Source organism: Felis catus, chromosome D4, assembly GCF_018350175.1.
Source record: "Felis catus isolate Fca126 chromosome D4, F.catus_Fca126_mat1.0, whole genome shotgun sequence".
NCBI classification, from domain to species: domain Eukaryota; kingdom Metazoa; phylum Chordata; class Mammalia; order Carnivora; family Felidae; genus Felis; species Felis catus.
Genome location: NC_058380.1, coordinates 23,018,180 through 23,041,826, shown reverse-complemented (window position 1 = coordinate 23,041,826; position 23,647 = coordinate 23,018,180). Strand labels below are relative to the sequence as shown.

The following is a 23,647-nucleotide window of genomic DNA, read 5'->3' as shown; positions in this document are numbered from 1 at the left end:
CTAATTTGGAGAGGGAAAGATACTCCCAGACTTCCCTCAGCTCTGTCATTTTCTCATGCCTTCTTCCATGTTGACCTGCCCTATTCAGAGTCTCTCGTAAGAATTTACTCTGTGTAAGCTCTGGATATGGCCATTTTAATAGGCTAAACATTACATGCACCTTCAGCTTCCCTGCCCATCAGAAAAATTTTTTTTGTTTATTTTTGAGAGGGAATGAGAGAGAGAGAGAGAGAATGCAAGTGGAGAGGGGCAGCAGGCAGAGAGAGGGAGACTCAGAATCCCAAGCAGGGTCCAGGCTCTGAGCTGTCAGCAAAGAGCCCAACGTGGGGTTTGAACTCTCACGGGCTGTTGAGACCATGACCTGAGCTGAAGTCAGACACTTAATCGATTGAGCCATACAGGTGCCCCTCCCATTGCAACTTTAATTACTAGAATCAAAGCCTCTGAATGGCTCTCCTAACCCATTAAGAGAAAAAGAACTTTGAGTGAGACTAACACAAGGTAATTAGTAAACTAAGCCGAAATCCTTTGCCATGCTCTTGGCAATGAATTATGGAAACTCCAGAGCCCCATAAGAGGTCTAAAGGGGCAAAAAATGTTCACAACAAATTTCAGGGACCTTGGTTTCTCATTAAAAATACATTTTAGAAACCGTTTTAGGTTAACTTGCTAAGGCAGTTGTATGGCAGGGGAACGGGGGCAGCACTTCAGCAAACTGCAGCTTTCATTTCTCTCTTAAAATGGAAACAATAAAAACACAATTAAAAATAAAATTAAGAAAACATAATCCGAAAGAGTATTTGATTCATTTTCTAATTAAAGCTCTGCAATTAAAGTTTTGCAGGAGAGCCACCTGTGTTTTTAATCTCCCTGTCCACAAAGGGCTAATACAGGCACAGGATTTGAGATTGTCTCCTACACTCAGAGCTGGAAAGGACCTTGGAGAACCTTCTAGTCTGGCTATCTCATTTTACAAATTGGAAACTGAGGCCAAGCAGGGTGACTTGTCTCCTTAGTCCTCTCTTTCATGTATGTGTGTGCATGTGTGTGTGCATGTGCATGTGTGTGTGCGTGTGTGTGTGTGTGTTCTCTCAGAAGGCTTGGAAACTTGGAGCCTGCACAGTTTTAACATAATTCACACATTCAATATGGGACTTTCTTTCCAGGGCCCTAACTCATCTTCTAGTATGAAGGCAGTGCTGCAATAAGCACCAAATTTTACCCAGTACTGCCTCAAAATGTGTGATTTTGGGGGTGCCTGTGTGGCTCTCTCAATTAAGTATCTGACTCTTGGTTTCAGCTGAGGTCATGATCTCACCATTCTTGGGATCAAGCTCCACATTGGGTTTCATGCTGACAGCGTGGAGCCTGCTTGGGCTTCTCTCTCCCTCTCTCTCTCTCTGTCCCTCCCCCATCTTGCATGCATTCTCTCTCTCTCTCTCTCTCTCTCTCTCTCTCTCAAAATAACTAAACTTTTAAAAAATGTGCTTTTCTTTTTTGCCTAAGTGAACTTACAAACAATTGAGATAGTAATGCTTTTTTGTGAAAATCTAATGGAAATACAGTGTGTGCCTTCACCCCTCCTGCATTAAAATAAACTGAATGTAACGTTCCTTCACGACCCAAGCTTAATCTAATAAACTGCTGTGGTACTCCAGAGGAGCCAGTGCAGAAGTTTCGGCATGTAGACACAAATGTACATTGGCCCCAAAACCTACCATCATAAAAAAAATCCACCACTTAGAATTTAGTGGATTACTTCTTTTTCATATAAATGCAGTGATTGATTACAAAATACACAGTTCAAAATTGACCTAAGAAAGAACAGGCTTTCGTAGGCCACAAGACCACCCTTGAGAGTTAATGTAGATTAGGTCAACCCTTGCGGGGATTAGGGAGAGAATCACATGGAGGAAGTGGAACAGAACTCATGTTGGTCAGTACTTATCATGTGCCCCAAACTTTCACTCATTCCCTTTAACTATAATGTGAGGGAAGAAATATTTTTCTCATTTTACAGATAACAAAACTGAGGCCCCGAAAGATTAAATAACTTGCCCCAGGCCACAGAGCATAAAGCAAAAAAGCAAGGTTATGACCAGAGCTTCCTATAGTCCCAGGCCTGCACCTTCGCTCTGCAGGATAGTGTTTATCACTCTTTCTTTTATTCTGCTCCCTGAGGCCAGTCATTGGATCCTTGATTGTTGGGTTACATCTACACCAGATATTTAGGGGCAAAAAGAAGGGAATTCAATTCGATTTGGCTATTTATACATTTAAATTTCTCAAGTGAAGGAGGCACCTGAGATAAAATATCTTCATTATTATTTTAGATTAATTCATTGACTCTAATCTTATCTGTGCTCTATAGTCACAAACATCAAAAGTTGATTGAAAATGTGCATAAATTCATACATAAATGAATTATACATGAATTCATTATAACCCTCATAATGATTTACACAAAATCCAATTAACATTCTATGAAACTTCGGGAGAATGTGACGAAATTCTGATGTTCACAGGAAGAAAAATAGATAAGATGATCACAGAAAATTTTGAAGGAGAATAAGAGATGGAACTAGCCACGCTAGATATTTAAATATAAGACTATATAATTAAAATAATCTACTGAAAGAAGAAAAAAATATACAGTTACAGAACACAGACTAGCTAGTCCAGAAATTGATTTTGTTCCATATAAGAATTTGCTAGAAAGTAAAAATGACACCACCAGAAAGGAAGAGCTATTTCATGAACTTGTAAAGGAATAACTCAGTAGGAATTTAAGTAAAATAAAATTAGTTTAGATGCATTCCTAATAATGCATAGCAAAATAAATCCCAGATACATGAAAAAATTAAATATTTTAAAAACAGCCTTTTCCACAAAAATAATATAAAAACAGGGTGGGGGACAAAACAGAAGAGACTCACAAATATGGAGAACAAACTGAGGGTTACTAGAGGGATTGTGGGAGAGGGGATGGGCTAAATGGGGAAGGGGCACTAAGGAATCTACTCCTGACATCATTGTTGCAATATATGCTAACTAATTTGGATGTGAATTTCAAAAAAAATAAAAAATAAAACAAGTTAAAAAAAAATAGCTTTATCCAGCTGCCCACTCAAACAAGGTGTAAGTTACACCTGGAAACTGAAAACCCAGGATGACTTCCTAAGCTTCAAATCCTTTTAAAAAATCATAAAGCAAAAGACCCAGCTGTTCAGATTACATAAAATTGAAAACTATTTGTTAGAGGGGGAAAAAAAGCATAAACAACTAAAAAAGCAGATTTGGAAAATTATATTCAGGAAATTTGGGAAAAAGCATCTTTAGAAAAGGCATTATTTTATAGCTATTACAAGAAAGAACATTTTCATATTTAAAATTTGTTGATGCATATTTTCTGCCCATAGCCTTTGTTCAGGGCAGCAGAATTAATCTCCTTAAACCCCATTTTCTTATGACGTTTCCTTGTTACAAGAGTTTAGGGATTCTGTCACTTACCATTCTCTGATCTCAGCCATTTTAGAAGATATATACTCGACATATCCCTATACCAGCTGCATCTGATATTTATTTAATAATTTTCTTTAAATCAACTCTGTTTCACTTAAATAAACTAACTTTGTTCTAACCAATAATTTCTGTGAAATTGCTGTTAGATGTGATTAAAATTTAAATCAGTAAACTCTGGGCAAAGCAGATGACCCTCCAAAACATGGGTGAGCCTCATCCAATCAGGTGAAGGACTTAAAAGGAAAAACTGAAGTCCTCTGAAGAAGGAATTCTGCCTCCAGACTGCCTTAAGATTCAAGACTGCAACATCAACTGCTGCTGGAATTTCCAGCCTGCTGGCCTGCACTGCAGATTTTAAACTTGCCAACTACCACACTCAAAAGAGCCAACTCCTTAAAACAAATCCCCACTCTTACGCCTCTGTCTCTCTGCCTCTCTGTTTCTTTCTGTTCTCTATTGCTCTGTATGTGGGTGTGTATATATACACATCCCATCCTATTGGCTCTGTTTCTCTGGAGAACCCTGAGTAATAATACACTGACCAGCCTTCAGGAACACTGACTTTCCAAATCACATTCAAATGTCTTGGCCTGGATGCCAATGCTTACCTTAACCTAGCTCCTCCTTCCTAGTCCACATTCACTTCGTGTGACTTTCCACTGCACACTGCTTTACTCTAGCTGGTCACCTCACATCTTTGTTTGAGCTTAGTTTAGCATTCTGCTGAGGATACCTTGATTTGCCAGGCCTCCCCTTCCTGCCTTCAAGGCCTGGAACAGTTTCCACATGAGGAGCTAAGGAAGAAATAAAAACTGGAATAATATTCTCACACCTAGAAATCTGTAAAACCAGCTTTGTCAGGTAAGATTTCATCTCATGTGCCAGGTCGGACTAATTGGTGGCAGTTACCTGATTTTAAGAAGGATTCGGGGGCTCTCTCTTTCTGAAAGAATGTAGGCATCTATTAGTGATGTGTGACAGTGGAAGGGTGAGAAGGGCCAGAGCGGTAATGAACTTGGTACATAACTGCCATCTCTGGCTTACTTATTAAGGAAACTGGCAAGACTATTTTCCTGGGCCCTTTCCAATGCCTTTTCAAAACAAAGCATTAGATGTATAAATTTCTTACAAAAACTAACCTACATTCTAGTCATTTCCCGTATTTACATATGTAGGGAAAGTCAACAAGAGCATTGAAACAAAGGAAGGAGTACAGAGAACAGGCTACAGTTGCCTCCCAACCATCTCCTTTTTCACACGGTACCAAATGTTAAGAGAGAATTTGCCCGCCGAGATGAGTGAGTTTGGGAATACAAACAACCCAAGATGCCAGTGCAGCTATTCATTGACCACTGCTGCCCAGCACCCAAACACTGGGACATCCTCATAAAATACCTTCGGGAGATCCTTAGGTATGAAAATTCTCTTGGGGCAGCAAAAGTTGCACTGGTCGCTCCCCCCACATCCCTGTCTTCCCATCCCTGAACTGCTGAAACGAGAACAGAAGCAACCCTTTGCAGCACATCAAGATCAGAGTAATTGGTATAGATCTTCCTGAAAATCAACCCAACCTGTCCTAGTAGAAAGCCACCATATGTCTGGTTTTCAATGGTTCCTTCCCGCAGCCTTTAAGGTTGGGGTCAGGAAGCATGATTTTTCATACAGGTGGGTTAGGTTACTTTCATTCATTCTGGACTTGAACACTGAAGATACAGAGAGAAACTATATTAGGCCTCTGCTTTCAAGGAGCTCCTGGCTTAATTGATGGTCAAAGAATATACAGAAACCTATCTTAGACCAAGGTCAGCAAACTTTTTCTGTAAGATAGTAAATGTTTTCAGCATTGCAGGCCATGTGTTCTCTGTCGCAACTGCTCAACTACTATGGCTGTCAAAACAGCCATAGACAGTACTTAAATAGATCGGCATGGCTACATTCCAATAAAAATTTGTCTACAGAGAAAGGCTGCTGGCCAGAATTGGCCTGTCATTTGCTAATCCCTGCTTTAAATTTATTAGACAAATTAGGACCCAAGAAGAGCATCTCTCGGTGGAAAAGGTTAAAAAAAAAAAAAAGGTGGATCCATCTTTGGTCAGAATGGTTGCTTTAGTAATCAGAACCTCATTCCTTGGTGGTGATTTTTTTTTTCATTTTTTAAAAATTTTATTTATTTTTGAGAGAGACAGAGTGCGAGCTGGGGAGGAGGAGAGAGAGAGGGAGACCCAGAATACAAAGCAGGCTCCAGACTCTGAGCTGTCAGCACAGAATCCGATGCGGGGCTCGAACCCACGAACTGTGAGATCATGACCTGAGTCAAAGTCAAATGCTTAACCCATTGAGCCACCCAGGTGCCCCCCTTGGTGGCAATTTTTAAAAAATTTATTAAAACTCCAAATATGATCTATGGCATCTCTTGAGACTATGTGAGGAAATAAAGTTGTTACATTTAATGATAGAATGGCTTTATTCATTTAAAAATATCTTTAATTCAAGACTTGCCATAGTCGTAATGTATTTAATGAGGAACAATTGCCAAGTATGAAAGTAAGGTTGTAGAAATCCACAGGGCAGAGTGGAGAAAGCCTGGAGGGAAATAAGAAAAGTCTTGCTGAACATGTGTAATGTAAATGTGCCACTGTCGTAGACAGAGTTCTTAATTTTTCAAATCATCATGGAATATTGTAGAAAAACCATCATTGCCCCAAAGCCTCAACAAAGGTTCCCTTTCTCATTCGTGTGCCCTCCAGCAACTAGAAAAGTCATTGAGCAGTGGGGCAAATAAAGAAGTCTGGAAAAAATTGATGGAAGATGAGAAAGTGCACCTAAGATTAGGTGCACTGATGTTCTGACAAAATCCTGGCCTTACCAAAAGAACTTGTTCCTGAGAAGCTCATGTGAGAACTCCACTGAATCACGAAGGCTTTGGGTAGATGGTGCCACCAGTTCAGCTTGTATGACAGAGCAACTTATCTGCCAAAGTCCATTGCACTTTTCCTCACTGAAATAATTAAACTTCGCCATGTCCTGGAGATTAGGAAGAAAAGTACTCTTTGTTTTACTGTGAAACCAACATCCAAAGAGATTCAGCTTTGGTTAGTAGCACAATCACCGCCATCATTCACAAAATGACTTTCATTTCTAGATGTGACAAGACAAGCAAAACTGAGGAAGTGGCCTCCTGGCCAACCTCACTTCCATGTCACTGATGCTCCTGCTCTATCCCTAATACAAAATCTCCTTTATATTTAAATCCTATCAAAATATCCCAAAGAGGTCAGTTGATAAACATTAATATGTCTTTGACTCCCAATTAGGTATTTATCTACATTTTTGGGTTTTTTTTAATTTTTTTGAATTTTATTTATTTAGAGAGAGAAAGATAGCGAGAGAGAGAGTGGGGGAGGGACAGAGAGATTGGGAGAGAGTCCCAAGCAGGGTCCACACTGTCACCACTCAGCCTGATGCTGGGCTCGAATTCATGAACCATGAGATTATGACCTGAGCTGAAATCAAGAGTCAAACACTTAACTAACTGACCCATGCAGGTGCCCTTTATCTGCATTTTCAAAAAGGACTCTTAAAGCCCAAAGCATCACTACAGCTCTAGTATTGATTATTAATGGCAAAACCTCAAGCATCATGAGTGATAAAATGACTTTATTGGGCAAGGGAAATAGGTTCTTCTCAAACTAATGCTGACTAATTTCCCAAACACTTAAGAAACAGTCTTTGTGGATTAAAACTGTAGTGGGTAACCAGCTGTCCATTCACCATATCAAATATGTTTCTCACAATTTTCACACAAATTGTTATGTCGTCATAAGCTATCCAATGTGTTTGTTTAATTAAGTTTCTTTCTAAGCGTGTTTACAAAAAGCCTCACTCTCAAGAATCTGAAACAAAACAAGAACACACATCTTTTGGTTGCTCGTTCTATTTATTGTGTAATGCTAGATGCTGGGAACACTAAGAAATATAAGACATGGTTCCTGTGCTGAAGTAGTTTGCATGGTCAAAACAAACATAGTGCTACAAATCATTATTTGATCAGTATAAAATCCCCCCCAAAATGCAATAACATACTTACCAAATTACTCAGTTTTTTGTTTTGTTTTGTTTTGTTTTGTTTTCTGGTTTCCCACTGCATTTAGAATAAACACACAACATCTTAACAGAGCCTATGAAAACTCTTATCCTCTAGGTGACAGCCCTTTTCTCTGGCCATAAGTCCACTTGCTCTCTCTGTTTCCAGACCTACTATCCATCTTTCAATGCCTTCTTCTTACCACACTCCCTCCTACCCCAGGGCATTTGAACAGAATTTCCCAAGCATGGAAGGTTCTTCACTCCACTCCCCCCACTAGATAATCCCTTTTTGTTATCAGCACTCACATTCCCACTCTGAATTATATGCTTTCATTGCCCCATATGCCTATCCTTGGTATTTTTCACTATAGCAAATCTTCTTTTCATTTCATAATTATTCTATTAATATATTCTCTTACCTCAAAGCTCCATGAAGGCAAGAATGATGTGTATTTTTAGTTTATCACTGAATCACTTATGCTTAGTATATAATAGGGGTCCCCTAGATATGTGTCTGAATAAATGGTGAATGAATAAATGACTATCTGGACTTACAGAAATAAACTAATTCACATATTTTTTAATAATAATCATTTAATATATAGTTATTAAAAGTTGAAAGTTCACTCAGCTAATATTTATAAAATCCCTACTATGTACCTGGCACTCTGTTAGACACTGTAATATAAATACGAAGTCACTATCCCTCTCCAAGTTGCCTACTGAGAGAGACAGACAAGTAAACAGGTCATTACATTACCATATGTTATGGGTGAGAGAAATCCAAAGTACTATGAGAACACAGAGGCAAGAATTAACTCTGCCTGGGCATGCTGAGTAAGACTTCTAAAGAAGTGACATTTGAGCTCTTAAAGAAGAAATAGAAATGCAACGGGTAAACTAGTGAGAGAAGGCATTCCGTGCAGAAGATGTAATGCAAAAAAAGTCAAAAGATTTGAAGAGGTTGGGATAGGCATGGAAAGTAAATCATTTGGTACTGCTGTAACTGAGATGTGTGGGATAGGAATGCCTTAAAATGGGGTAGGGACTGTACACTCAGGTACAGTGATGAGGACACAAGAATCTGAGGTAAGAACAACCCGCCCTCATGGGACTGAATGGTAGTTGGTGGGAGGTACTGAACAGAGGCTGGAAAATGACTAAGAAAGAGAAAAATACCTCCATGGGAATGATGGAGGACGTTTGGGAATCAGGGAGCACCCTGACTCTAATCACATTTTCAAAGTCCTACTTCCTAGGGCAGTGTTTCCCACATGACCCAAATGATAACAATCATATGGCTATAAAAATATGCATTCTGGGGACATATTCCAACCCCTCTGATTCAGCATCCCCAAACGAAAAGACTGGAAATCTGAATATTGCGTCAACACCTCAGGTAAATCTTGACAAATATTTTCAAAGGGAACTTCTATTCCACCTTCAAGTAAGGCTCACCACTCTTCCTCAGCACTGTCCCTTGGCCTGTCAGGCATGTGGCTGCCCAAGAAATATGAACTTCAATTAACAACATAATGATCCATATTTCCAATTGAATAATAAAATATAACCAGTACAGGGAAAATACAAGTATAAACACATCATTGGGAGAATTACAGAGGCTACTGGTGAAAATTTTCAGCTAATTATGTATAAAAGAGATACTAGACTCTGTGCAGAAGGAAGAAAGCCCATGAACATCTTCCATTAGTGTAGTGTCTGTGGGTGATTTCTTGGGTCTCCAAATCCATTTGCTTCTCCCCAAGTGACTATCAATTAAACCACCAGTTCAGGCCCCAAGAACGGTGTGACCAAGTGCAGAACAACTTTTGTGCTTTCAACACTCAGTTGTTGGGTTTTTCACTGGCAGAGAATGGAGACAGAATACTTAACTACATGATGCAGCCTAGTCTGAGTGGATCACACCCCTATGCTGGGGGAAAAAACAAACAGCTTTCTATGCTATTGAGGTATCAGTGTTGAGAACCTGAAGTGGCCATACACTGTAAGTGTCTGCATGGAAACCCTTCCTTTAGTCCACACATTTCCTGTGGCCAGCCGGGTCACTGCTTGACTATCCATGACTGCAGATGTAAATGGAAACTTGAACCATGTCTAATGGAAAGCTTTTGCCCTTCTTGGGAATCCAGCTGGCTAACTGCCTCCCACCCCAGAACTCATTGAGCAAGACAAGGCAGTGGAACCTCTGGTGTGTATACAATTTCCTTCATGGTTTTAGTTAAGTAATCTCACATCACTATGCCCCATGTTCCCCACCCACAATTCACTGCAATGCTTTTTAACCTGCATCATATAATACTATAAAAATAAAAGATGTTGTTAAGAGTTTGCTTGACAGTATATCAAACTCATTTGTTGGCATCAAGCCACATTTTTAAACAATATTTCATTTTTAAGTAATCTCTACTCCCAACATGGGGCTCGAACTCACAACCCCGACATCAAGAGTCACATGCTCCACTGACTGAGTTAGCCAGGCACCCTGGTATCAAACCATATTTAAATGATAGCCTTTTGTTCCAGTGGGAAAATATGTACAATCTGTTGTTTTGTTTTTCATTTTTAAGCTGGATTCAGTGAAGCTGAATTTATAATAGGCACCCCATTTGAGACAACAGCAAATTGCAGGGAGGGGAAAGTTTGTTCAAAAGCAGACCTGAGAGGTAAATACTGCCAAGTCTGTATTTCATCTTTCTTCCCTAATGATACCTGAGGTAAGACAGGATGCTCTTCATAAAAGGTGACTCACTTTCTAAAATGTTGTACTGCTGACCTGGTAAAAGAGGTTTTGGATAAGGAAGCAATGACAGCTGGGAGGGGAACAGAGTAATTCCTGGGTGTCACTGAGCTGCAGACCAATTTCTACAAATACCAGAACCTGTACTCTGTAGGGCAAACAGTGTATTTAAATGAAGATGCCAAGGAGAGCTGGGTATTCCTTTGTCAACGGCCATCTCTAAATTTTACGGATATAATGTCCAGTCACAAAATGACCCATGGAGTTTCCCGAGATTTCTTGCCCTTTAGGCCACAGTGGAATTTTTCAAAGTATGTTTGCAATAGACAATGATAAGAATTATATTGAAATGATAAAATAGGAGGGTCATGTTTGGAACCCATGTATAGATGACACTTGTTTCATGACAAAAATGAAACTACAGGAAGTGGGGAAAGAATGGTTCACCATAATAAATGGTGCTGGAACACCTGGGCATCCACAGGGGGAAAATGATATTGCATCAGTGACATCAGATAAAAAAATAAATTACACTGTATATTTGACATCTTTCCATCTGTGGTCTATGGACCACTTGCATTCAAGTCATTTGGGTGATTAAATATACAGATTCCCTAGACTACCTTAGACCTGCTGATTCTCTAGGCATGAGACCTAAGAATCTGCATTTTTTTTTTAAAATCAAACTCCTCTAGATGATTTTAGCACACAAAAGCCTGAGATTCACCAGCAGAGTGTTTGGCAGTTAGGCAAACAACCATCTGAATCCAGGGCAAATGAATGAATCTGTCTAGAAGCACTTTTCTTATCAGTAAAGTGGTGATAACACCAACCTCACAGGTAGGTTGTGATGATTACATGAGATGCTGTATACACAGTGCTTAGCACAGTCTTAGTTCACAGGGAACACTCAGTAAATGTTAAAATTACTCCCCATGTCCAGTAAACCTACAAGAAGTGAAGTGTTTTCAGTCACTAACAAAAACTTTCAATTATAAAATTATAGTTTAGTACTGGTAATATGTACATAAAGGAGATTTATCAAGTGTATTAACAGGTAAGTACTGAGTATTTGCTCTTGAGAACTTATTTGGAGGAAGTGCTTAGAGAACATAGCTATACATTCATATCCCCCTAGCTAAGCAGCCCGTTTAAATGCTCTAGGGAAGAATCTGTTGTGTGCCTCTCTCCTAGCTTCTGGGGGCACCTGGCAATTCTTGGCGTTCCTTGATTGTAGCTACATCACTCACACTAGCCTCTGACTCCATTATCACGTAGCCTTCTTCCCTCTGTGTCACCTCTTCCCATAAGAACACCAGTCCTTGGATTAAGGGCTCACCCGAATCCAGGATGTTCCTCTAATTAATTACATCTCCAAAGACCCTATTTCTCAATACTTACACTCTGAAGTGGATATGAATCTGGGGGAGGCACTATTCAACCCCAGCCTCATCTCAGTAGAGTATAGCTTTAGGAGGAGAAGGCGATAAGGCAGGGGACGGGAGCAAAGACAGAAATGGCTGCACACTTAGCATCCAATAATACTCAAGTGCTCAGTGTTGCCTTCCCACATTTCTACCTCCACCAACAGGACCCACGTATCCACAAGTACAGGAGGCACAGGCCCAAGGTACTTTTAGGGGCCCAAGAAAAATGTTTCAATCTCTTAAAATCTAAAAAAAAAATACATATAATCCAACCTGGATTACATGTATATTTATATTGACACAGTCATAAAATATTTTTTTAATATTTTAATTCTTTTTTTTTTATTTTTTTTTAAATTTTTTTTTCAAGGTTTTTATTTATTTTCGGGACAGAGAGAGACAGAGCATAAACGGGGGAGGGGCAGAGAGAGAGGGAGACACAGAAACCGAAACAGGCTCCAGGCTCCGAGCCATCAGCCCAGAGCCCGACGCGGGGCTCGAACTCACGGACCGCGAGATCGTGACCTGGCTGAAGTCGGACGCTTAACCGACTGCGCCACCCAGGCACCCCTGATATTTTAATTCTTAACATTTTGGGCAAAAATGCCTAGGGCATGCAAAAATCACAATGCAGCCCTGTTCACTGATGTCCATGCTCACACCCTCCACCTGAAATTTCCCTCCTCTTTACCAGGAAGAGGACTCACCTTACCCTTCAGGACTCCATTGATGAGTCAGTGCCTCAGGGAACATTCCTTGACAACCACCCCATCTCCCCTCCACTCCATCTCCTCCACAGCCCTCCCCACCCCTGTCCCTGGTAGCCACACCTACCTTGGTCACGTGCTCCTCACATGCATAGCTCTATCATTCCACATCCACACTGCACAATTACCTGTTCTGTGGAGTCGCTCAGAGACTAAATATCGCCTGTCACTGTGTGGCAGATGCTACTGCTCCTCCACGCACATGCCCTTTGTCATCGCAGTGCCCTCATCCCCCAGATGGCATGGGTACTGGCTACTAAGGCTCAACCTCAAGTCTCCCACAGGAAATGTCCTCGCCTCACAGAAGCGTCTGGAGGTGCTTGGGAGTCTACACCAGCCTCTGCTCCCACTCACCCCCAGGGTGGTCCATAGCCAATTAGGTGTAACAGCCCTGCTCCTTTCCACCCCCACCTTTCCAGCATTCCCTCAGTTTACCGCTTGCAGAAGACTTCCCACCTCAATCTCTGCTTCTAGGGAACACGACCTAAGACACTTTGTATCTCCCCGACGGGCATTAATATCTGGCAAAAATTCTCTAATAAACACATTGAACAAATGATGAATGAACAAATGAAGTAGTAAATGTTAGAAAGACAATGGAAGAAAGCATCAAAGACTTACCCAGGCCTCCAGGAGGGCTGAACTGATCATGAAAGAACTGCAGTCCTCGATAAACTAAAAACTTGAGCACAGGAAGACAAGATAGGGTGTAGCTTCCAGAATGGCAGCACAAGAAGGTTCCGTACAAAAACTGGAGAAGGGTCTAACAATTAACCTGAAGAATAGTGCCTACTCTGTGCCAGCAAATCACTCACACACACTAACAGACTGAGATGATACTAAGCCATCAAAACTGGCACAGGTTTCCTTAAATTCTCTCAGACTTGATTGGCCCCAGAGTTGAGAATGAGATGACTGTGCAAACATGGACTCTGAGGCTGGTTCAGATGAATTTTTGTGAACAATGAGCTGTTGGTAAACAGGTTGCCTTTGAAGACCTGATACCTCATGATAGTGCCCTGGCGACCCTAAAAGTGTGATCTTCTGGAGCCAGCGTTCAACAAGCTGGAAAGATGAGAGAGAGTCCCATGGCATGGAATTTCCATCACAGATGAGGTTCTTTGTAATTTAAGTGGCTCCTCTCTACCTTTACAGCAGTTTGGGAGCTGAGCAGATGGCAGGGGAGGGCTTGACTAAGTGGTGAAGTTTCAGCTGCAAAAGGCAATTCCTAGAATGACAATTCAGAAACTCATTTCCCCTAACACTTATCATATTGGCAGAGGGTTCGTGAATCTTTTTAGGAAAATGAGAAGGAAGCGGTGCATCAGAATAAGGCATCCCCTGTTTGGTCAGGTTATGTGGAAGCAAACACTACCGAATCCGATTCTTCTCTTGTGTTTGCTATTCCCAAGGAAGGGGACCAGACTTGTTTGTAAATTAAATAATACCGAAAACGCTAAAGCTCAGGGTCTGCAATGTAACAAACCTCCAGCACACGGAGCAACTGCTGAATGCATTCTGAAGCCCAGTGTATGATAGTTTCAGCTGAGCTGTTCCAACCCTAGCTGGCATTACAGATCCCTGTAGCTTCTAGTTGTATCTTATAAAGAAACAGGGAGGTTGTAGAAAGAGCCTAATCTGGACTCAAATCCTGCCTCTGATACTAAATAACTATATGATCTTGAACAAATTACTTTTCCTTGCTGAGCCTGTCTCACAAATGTAAACCTGGGGTGGAGGTTGGGGAGGGGATAATAGCAATCTCAAAGGATTGTTGTAAGAATTCCATGTGATGATGTGTATGAAAGTCACTGGCAGATAGTAGACCTTAGAGTGGTAGCAGTTGTTTTTGTTTTATTTCTACCTTGCCTAGCTCGTCAGAAGTTTATGTCAAAATCACTGTCATGCTTTCAAAGTATTTCTGTTCTGGCTCACCTATAACTTTTCCTTTATCTTCAAGCAACTCTAATATTAAATATGTAAGGGGTGCCTGGGAGGCTCAATCCGTTAAGCGTCTGACCTCACCTCAGGTCATGATCTCGTAGTTTGTGAGTTTGAGCCCCACATCGGGCTTTGTGCTGACAGTTTGGGCCTGGAGCCTTCTTCCGATTCTGTGTCACCCTCTCTCTCTGCCCCTCCCCTGCTTGTGCTCTGTCTCTCTCTCTCTCTCTCTCTCTCTCTCTCTCTCTCTCTCTCTTTAAAAAATAAATAAATATTTAAAAAATTAAAATATTTAAGAAAAAATATTTCTTTTCCTTTAAATTCCATAGCTCTTCTTCTGTGTGCATGAGGCAGTAAGGTTCAGTTTTGGGGGTTTTAGTTTTGGGTGTTTACAACGTGTACATAACAAATCATCAATGTATTGGATATTCAGAAGCTATACATGCATTGTCTTCTAATGAGGACTGTTTTAATTCAGTTTAAATTACTCAAATGTAACAAAAGTGTTATCAGTGGAGATTATTCCTATGACAAATCAAATAAAAGCTATTTAACTGGTTTTAAAAATTAACACAATTTACTGGCTCCCTATAACCGGATGGTCTACAGGACTTTTCATGGCTTGGTCCAGGCATGGTTTGGTCCAGGCTCTGGCTCAGTTTTTCTGCAGTTTTTTTCAGTTCTGTCTGCCTTCAAAAGTTAGCTTTGTTCCTGGGGGGGCCTTATAAAATGGCTGCCAGCAACATTGAAGGAGATTCTGTATTCATATCCAAGGACAGAGCAAAGGCCAAGGTCAGTTTTTATGACCATCATACAAAAGTTGCAAGATTTGCTCTGAGTGAACTACCCTGACAACACTCTCTGTGCTAGGGAAATACTATGCTCCAATTGGCTTAAACTCCTATCCATCACTATGACAAGGAAATGGGATTATTCTCAGTGGCTTAGACCAAGCAGGACCCTCCTGTGGATCTGAAGATAAGATTCATCTCTACTAAACATCATGGTTGTCACTCAAGGAAAATGAAATGGATATTAGAGGAACAAAATCAGTTATTGCTACAATTAAAAAAATAATTTTTTGAAGTTTATTTATTCATTTTGAGAGAGACAGAGACAGAGACAGCACAAGTCAGGGAGGGGCAGAGAGAGAGGGAGAGAGAGAATCCCAAGCAGGCTCCAGGCTCTGAGCTGTCAGCACAGAGCCAGAGAGAGGGCTGGAACCCACAAAGCTGCCAGATCATGACCTAAGCCAAAACCAAAAGTCAGATGCTTAACCGACTGAGCCACCCAGGCACCCCCTAAAAAAATAATATTTTAGCAGCTTAGTACAGTGTTCCTAAATTCCTATTTTTTTTTTTAAGTTATGACTAATTTCACTACACTGAACTCCTTCCAAATAAAATCTCATACTTAGGGGCACCTGGGTGGCTCAGTCAATTAAGCGTCTGGCTCTTGCAGATCATGAGTTTGAGCCCCACATGGGCTCTGTGCTGCACGCTGCTGGTGCAGAACCTGCTTGGGATTCTCTCTCTCTGCCCCTCCCCAGCTGGTGCACACACTCTACCTCTCTCTCTTTCTCTCTCTCTCTCTCACACACACACACACACACACATATATATATATATGTATATATATATATATGTATATATATATATATTTCTCTCATATATATATATATATATATATATATATATATATATATATATATATACTTCAGCATCCAAGGCAATGTTAGAGTCTAGTAATACAAGGCAAGTGATTAGCAAGAATTTCAGGACATCTAGATTAGGGGTCTTATTTTTTGTGTTTTTTTTTCTCTCCCTCTATTTTCTCACTAAGTTTTTCTTTTTCTCACTTTCTTCCTTCCATCTGTATTCCTCTTTTTCTTAATATGCCTTTTAATATATGTAAACATAACAAGATATGAGACTGGACAACTCACAAAGGTAAATCCCTCAAAGGTAAATTTATATGCAGAGATGAGAGGGATGTTCTCACCCACTTGGAGCCACTGGAAGGCTTTTCAAGTGAACCATTGATAAGACCAGCACCTGCCAGAAAGGAGATTCATATCTTACTCCCAAGTTGGATGTTTACAAAATTCCACAGTTTGGAGTGTGAGGGGACAGGGAAAAAAGGAATGAGTGGAAAAGGAGATATTGTCCATCTTTGTCACTGCTGAACCCCAAGTTTCCAGTCAGAATTGAGCTGAGGAGAGGGTAAAGAGCTTGAGGGAAGTTTTAAAATTGCATGCAGTACGGAAGTCTGAGTTTTTGTCTGTTTGTTTTAGGTCGAACTAGGTTTTCTTTTTTTTTTTTTTTAATTTTATTTATTTATTTATTTTTATTTATTTATTTTTTTGAGAGACAGAGACTGAGCATGAGCATGGGAGGGCCAGAGAGAGGGAGACACAGAATCCGAAGCAGGCTCCAGGCTCTGAGCTGTCAGCACAGAGCCTGACGCAGGGCTCCAACTCACTAGCTGTGAGATCAGGACCTGAGCCAAAGTCAGAGGCTTAACCGACTGAGCCACCCAGATGCCCCCGAACTAGGTTTTCTAATACCTAAAAATATAACTCTCTAACAATAGCCAAATGCCTCTGCCTGAGCTGTTTTCCAGAGGCGAGGAAAAAAAAGCCCTAAAGAACATTGTTAGCTGTCAGTACATTTTTTAAATGTTTTACATTACAACATTAAGAAAAAAGCCGCATCCTAATTGTACCCCCACTGAATGCAGTTTATTTAATAAACTTACTATCTGAATGAAAAGCATCATAGATGTATCTTCAATGTGCTTTCTGTGAATGTAAATAACTCATCAGTGGGGTCCTGCAGGAAACAGAATGTTCCAACAGCAACTGAGGAATTAATAAAGATGTGGGTGGGGTGAGGGACAGCACCTGACCAAAGATGGCACATGGGAGCTTCCAACAATAGGAAACACCCCCAGGCCTGCAGGGAGAAAGGAAGGGGGTGACTGCCTGAGCCCAGAAAGGGATAGAGTGAGCTGGTGCCTCGGGCATCAGCAGGCAAGGAAACCTTTTTCACCCAGACAGGTGAAAAGCTTACCGAGATTGGCAAATGGCAAATACTCAGCACATGTAATATATTTCCATTGGTAATTCTGGCAAATATAATTGTAATTGATATATGGAGTATTCAAATTACTTCAAACTGGTGATAAAGTAGAATTTCCCCGTTGAGTCTCTTGGCAAAAATGGAATTCTATTCCTCAAGGAGAAAAAATTAACCTCAGGCCAATGAAATCGGCCTTAAGAGTACAGAAAATGTATTTAAACATAAATACTATTCATCTAAAATGAATATAGATAATCATATGATAAAAATTAATCACCAAAAGGGGCGCCTGGGTGGCTCAGTTGGTTAAGCAGCCGACTTCGGCTCAGGTCATGATCTCGCGGTCAGTGAGTTCAAGCCCCACGTTGGGCTCTATGCTGACAGCTCAGAGCCTGGAGCCTGTTTCAGATTCTGTGTCTCCCTCTCTCTGACCTTCCCCTGTTCATGCTCTCTCTCTGCCTCAAAAATAAATAAACATTAAAAAATTTAAAAAAAAATCACCAAAAGAAATCTGGAAATAATGCTGAAAATGAGCACTGAAGAAAACAGTGATGCTATGGGAGATCATAGAGGCCACAAGCCTCTGAGCCACTTTACCCACACTGACGTGTCTGCACAGATCATTAAAGCACCATCTCTGCTAACATCTTTGCTACAACGGTCCCTCAGTGGTATATTTTCTGACATTTGCCATCTAAAATCACCATGATCATCTGTACTCCTAGGAAAACAGAAAGTTTTGTCCTTCTCGGCCTTTTCCCCCTTTGCAGCCTTTTGCTATGATTCTCTGCCTTCTTATCTTGGTCAATTTATTTTAAAAATCTTTTTTGAATTTTTATTTTTGAGAGGGAAGAGACAGAGTGTGAGCAGAGGAGGGCAGGGAGAGAGGGAGAGGGAGACACAGAATCCACAGCAGGCTCCAGGCTCTGAGCTGGCAGCACAGAGCCCGATGTGGGGCTCAAACTCACAGACTGCGAGATCACGACCTGAGCCAAAGTTGGACACTTAACTAACTAAGCCACCCAGGTGCCCCTTACCTTGGTTAATTTAAAGTGGGTCAACTAAACTTTATACATCTTTGTCCTTTCTCGCTGATGAAATAGGGAAGCGAGATTTGTTCAACTCTTTGCCCGGACCTACCCCTCCAGTTGGTTCCTACATTCTAACCATGCAGATCTCTTTCTCTTTCTAAATACAAACACAAAGAGCTTTGTGTTCTTCCATTGCTCTGGAAAACTTTCTTCCCTGTCCCCAACACACACACACACACACACACACATACACACACCCTCCCACACCCTTTCCATCCAAGGTAATCAAGATCCAGTTTAAATGTCATCTCTTCTCCCAGCCCCCGACTAATCTCACTCCCTACCACACCCCACTCCCAGCCTGGCCAACAGAATTAAATATCCTTTCTCTTCCGTTCACCTGGTACTTAGTCCCCAAGCTTCAGAGTGGTCTTTATCACCTATGCTACAAGTAGCTCTTTTGTTGACCATCTTCCCATTAGAACGTTAATCTCTGTGTCTCCAGTGGCAGATGGAGGAGGTTTGTAATTCATGCTGAAAGAAAGAGAAAAATATCTGGAAAGTTTTTCAAGACATCTTTAAGGTTTTATACCCAATAGAAGTAACCCCTGCTTCTTCCCCTCTGCTCCACAGGTAGGGCTACAAGGAGATAGATGACAGATATCTGGGCTTTCCACTTGGACACTGGCTTCCCACTTGACCCAGAAATTAGATCAAGGACATCTCAAAATCCTTTTATTTATTTTTTTATAGAATTTATTTATTTATTTTTGAGAGAGACGGAGCACAAGCATGAGTGGGGGAGGGTCAGAGAGATGGAAAGAGAGAGAATCCCAAGCAGGCTCTGCATTGTCAGCACGGAGCCCAATGTGGAGCTCAAACTTAAGAACTGTGTGAGATTATGACCTATGGTGAAACCAAGCGTTGGATGCTCAGCTGACTGTGCCACCCAGTTGCCCCTCAAAATCCCTGTAAAACAAATACAAGAACAACATGTAGTAAATTAAAACCCCCGTTTGCTACTTAGTTTTTAGCCAAGTTCTATACATCAAGTTGCCTTTAAATGAGAGGTGGCTGTTTATTATATCTTCCTGTTTATTAAGGAGCAATGAGGTGACTGTGTCTACAAAATGGGTTGTTGCTACAACACATTTACACAGTTATAAATAAAGCAAACTGCAAAAAGATTAGCAATGGAAGATCTGAGATTTTATTTGTTTTCATGAGGACTCTTCCAGTTGCTTCACGCTTAATGGCAAAGTCATGACTGTACCCTAAGGTCTATTTACACTAGTCTAAGCAGCCATCACCAGCCCCATTAATGCGGCAGCAAGCTCTGTGGGGCTGCTCACAGACCAGGGAGGAGAATGATGTCACTTTGCTTTTAATAGACACAATTCTTAAGTCTTTGAGTTTTCTTTGCAGTCAGTAAAGACAGACCCCAAGTGCAGGAAGAGGAGTTTCTGACTGTGAACTTTCAAGAGTCCCCTTCCGGCCCACCCCTCCCCTTGAGTCATGTTCACGAAGCACATTACACGGGTTACTCAGGTACACTAAGTTCCTACTATTTGCAACCCATTGTTCTCTAAAACTGCTTGGTAAACTATAAAAGACTTTAAAATTTTATTTGTTTTCCTGCCTGAGGTGGGAACATTCCTCCTCCATCTGCAGTTATCAGAACACAGATCATAACTACCCACCGGTGAGGATAAACTTTCCCTGATTTCTAAAGCAACATACTGGGGTGGAAAGAACGTAGTATTTAGAGAACCTAAGACTTGGGTCTACATTATGGCTATATTTCCGGGGCAAGGACAACGGTCAGGTGAGCACTCACTCTCAGGGGCTTCCTGTCTCCACTGTCCATTACAACCTCGGTAATTTTTTTTTTTAGGGTAAATTTGTATACCATAAAATTAACCATTTTGAAGTGTACCTTTCAGTGGCATTTAGTATGTCACAATGCAGTCCAACCACCACCTCTATCTAGTTCCCAACGTTTAAGCAGTCACACACATCCCAATCCTCCTTCCCCTAGCCCCTGGCAACCACCAAGAGTTTTTCTATCTCTAGGATTTAGCTATTCTGATTACAACCAGTGTGCTTTTGAGTAGTAGTCCTAATACCTAATTTACCTTGTGCCAAGACACAATTTGAAGAGTTTTACGTGTATTAACTCAATTAATCCTCACAAAAAACCAACAAAATGGACACAAATAGCCCCAGGTGATTCTCTAATTATTATTTCTTCATCTGTAAAACAAAGAAAATAGCAATACTCTAACAATAATTTGCTAAGTATATTTATGTGAGAAGCATTGTTCTAGGCCAGGAATAGCAAATAAGATTCATCTCTAACCAAATGGGAGTGACTTCCTGTAGGACAGTGGGAGAGAGATTGTTAAGAAGACTCATGGGACAGAGAATAATCATTGACTTGTGATGTCTGTCATCAACAGAGGACTGGGTTAAGTATCATACAGAACAGAGATTTGCCTTCCCTCCTGGGTGAGGGCAAAAATAAATAAATAAAATGCAGATTCTGCCTCAGTTGGGATGGGAAGGAAGCATCATCCATATGAGCAGAGTGAGAATGTGAAAACCACTTGCAGGGTATTAAGAGAAGAGATGTTGGAATTCAAAACAAACAATAAGGAGCATGTTCAAATCTCAACTCTGCAACTCTTGAAAAGGGTAATATTTTGAAAATTATTTAACCTTTCTTGTTCCCATTTCCTCTTTTGTAAAATGGATAAATAAATCAAACTCCTAGAGTTCTGGTGGGAACAGCATGGGATAATGCAAGTAAACTGCTAAGCCCAGCATCTAAGAGCTTAATAAGTGGTAAGAAAATAAAGTATATATATAAAGAGAAAATGTGTATGTATCTGTGTATGTGTGTATGTATCAAAGTACATTTATGTATATACATACACATTCTCTCCTTTTTATGGGACATACAATGGACTGAAAGGAAGAATCAAGTCTACTTGCAAGAGGGAGAAGTCAGAAAAGCCTCATAAAAGAGGAGGCCCTTAGGATGATACTTGAGAGAACAGACCCACATGCCTGCCTCACCCTGTTGCTTTGAGGACTTGGTGACATCATTTATTTAAAGTATTTAGCACAATGCCTGCAGTCCACAAATGTAAACTGAATATAAATGTTTTGGTTCATGGCTTTATTATTCCATTGTGACCCTCTGAATCAGTCAGGGTTCTTGATGGCAAACAGCAGAAACCACCTCCGGCTAACCTAAGCAGAAGAGAAATTTCTAAGGCGGGTCTCAGGGAGCTCAATGCATCAACAGGAAGCAGGCTCAGAGCAGAGGTGGGAACCAAGGGAGGCCAGGCAGCTGAGGACACAGCCAGGGCCAGTTCCCAGGGGCAGCCTGGCTAGGCTGATACCACGCACCCCACGGCTCTGGACACTCAGCTCTGCTGCCGTCAGCAAGAGTGATTCTCAGTGTCCCTGAGGCTTAATACCACTCCCTCAGGATGTATAACACCCCTGGTGAGAGAGCCCATTGGCTGACTGGGTCTGTTGACACCTCAGCTGCAGCCAGTGTCATCAAGAGAAGCTAGCTGGCCTCCTCAACTTCCACAGTGAGAAGCACGGCCCATTTTCCTACTGAGAGTCACACGGCAGCGCTGGTTTTAGCAATACAAGGGGGATTGGATGCAGGGTGTCAAAAGACTTTCACAGCCGTACCTTGAAGAACACTGTTTTGACATAGCAGAAAACCCTGTACCAAAAATGTAGTAGAAAAGCATCATAAACCCTAGAAATTTTGCTTCAAAGCATAAGATATTTAAAAATCAAGATATTCAGGTCATGTTTAGGTGTTCTGTGCCAAAGACCTGCTATACAGTAGGCAATCAATAAAAAATAGTGAAGTAAACTCAAAGAGCATCAGTAACTGTGTGATTAATATTCATCACAAAACATGATTTCTTCAAATCTTTAAAAACTGCTCTAAAACGTTAATTTCTCAGTTTGAACTCATATACGGGCCGATTTGAGATGTGGGAAGATTAGTTCTGCTCTCTTTACCCCCATTAACAAATTTAAGAAATGTTTTTATCTGATGTGAGTGTGAGCATCTGGAAAGTAGTCAGAGGGGAACGTAGGCATCGGAGTCGATAACAAAAGCTGGTTGTTAAAAGTTAGTTGATAATGGATTAGCAGGAGATCATTCTGATGCTCCTAAAAGATCTGCTCTGAGATTTCCAGGAACTACACAGACCTTTAGACAGAAGGCAGGAGCCAGAGAAGAGAACAATTACTTCAGTGGAAAAATTGGCCTCTTACCACGGGTACTGAACCATGTCCAACTCTCTCCCATAAAAAATAAACCCTCCCTCTACATCTGCCCCTGAAGGACCTGCCCTACTTCCCTCCCCTCCACTGTCCTAACCTTCTTCATAGTTGCTTGGATTTGATTTTCTATTTCCTCACCTCCTACTCACTCCCCAGCCCACTGCAGTGTGACTTCCGGCCACACCACTCCACTGAACTGTCACTTGTCAAAGGTTACCAATAATTGCCTCATAGATAAACCTAACGGACACCTTTCCATCTTTGTCTTCTTTGGTGTCACATCGGCTATGGATGATGCTAACTTCCTCTCAGAAACATTCTCTTTACTCAACTGTCCTAACTCAATAGTCTCATGGTTTGCTTCCTGTGTATATTTAAGTGTAATACATTGTCTTGGATTTTACAAAGGCACCCAAAACTCCCAAACTGAACGCACAATCTTTCTCTACAGGTACATTTCCCCGATGTCCTCCTTTAAAAATGAATGCCTCCCGTTGGCATGGGTGCCAAAGCAAAGACTCTGTGCCATCTTTGAATCCTCCTTCTCTGTCAGTACTGAATCTTTCAGCCCACCACAAATCAGTCAGGCAGTGCTGATATTACAGCTCCTAAATAGTTGACTTTTCTGCATCCTTTCTGAAACTACCCTCCTCCAAGAAACCAACTAAATAACTGGATGAACTTAACGATCCTGTGCCTCCGAGCCTCAATTTCC

The 23,647-nt window shown here is 41.0% G+C and overlaps 1 protein-coding gene across 1 annotated transcript in view; it reads right to left on the bottom strand.

Moving 5' to 3' along the window:
- LOC109493753 (spermatogenesis-associated protein 31D1-like) overlaps positions 1 to 23,647 on the bottom strand; it is a 162,818-nt gene that overhangs the window by 2,338 nt on the left and 136,833 nt on the right. Inside the window, exon 2 of the mRNA XM_045042624.1 lies at positions 6,389 to 6,546. The gene's annotated coding sequence lies outside the window, so the exon portion shown is untranslated. The remainder of the gene's footprint in view (positions 1 to 6,388; positions 6,547 to 23,647) is intronic.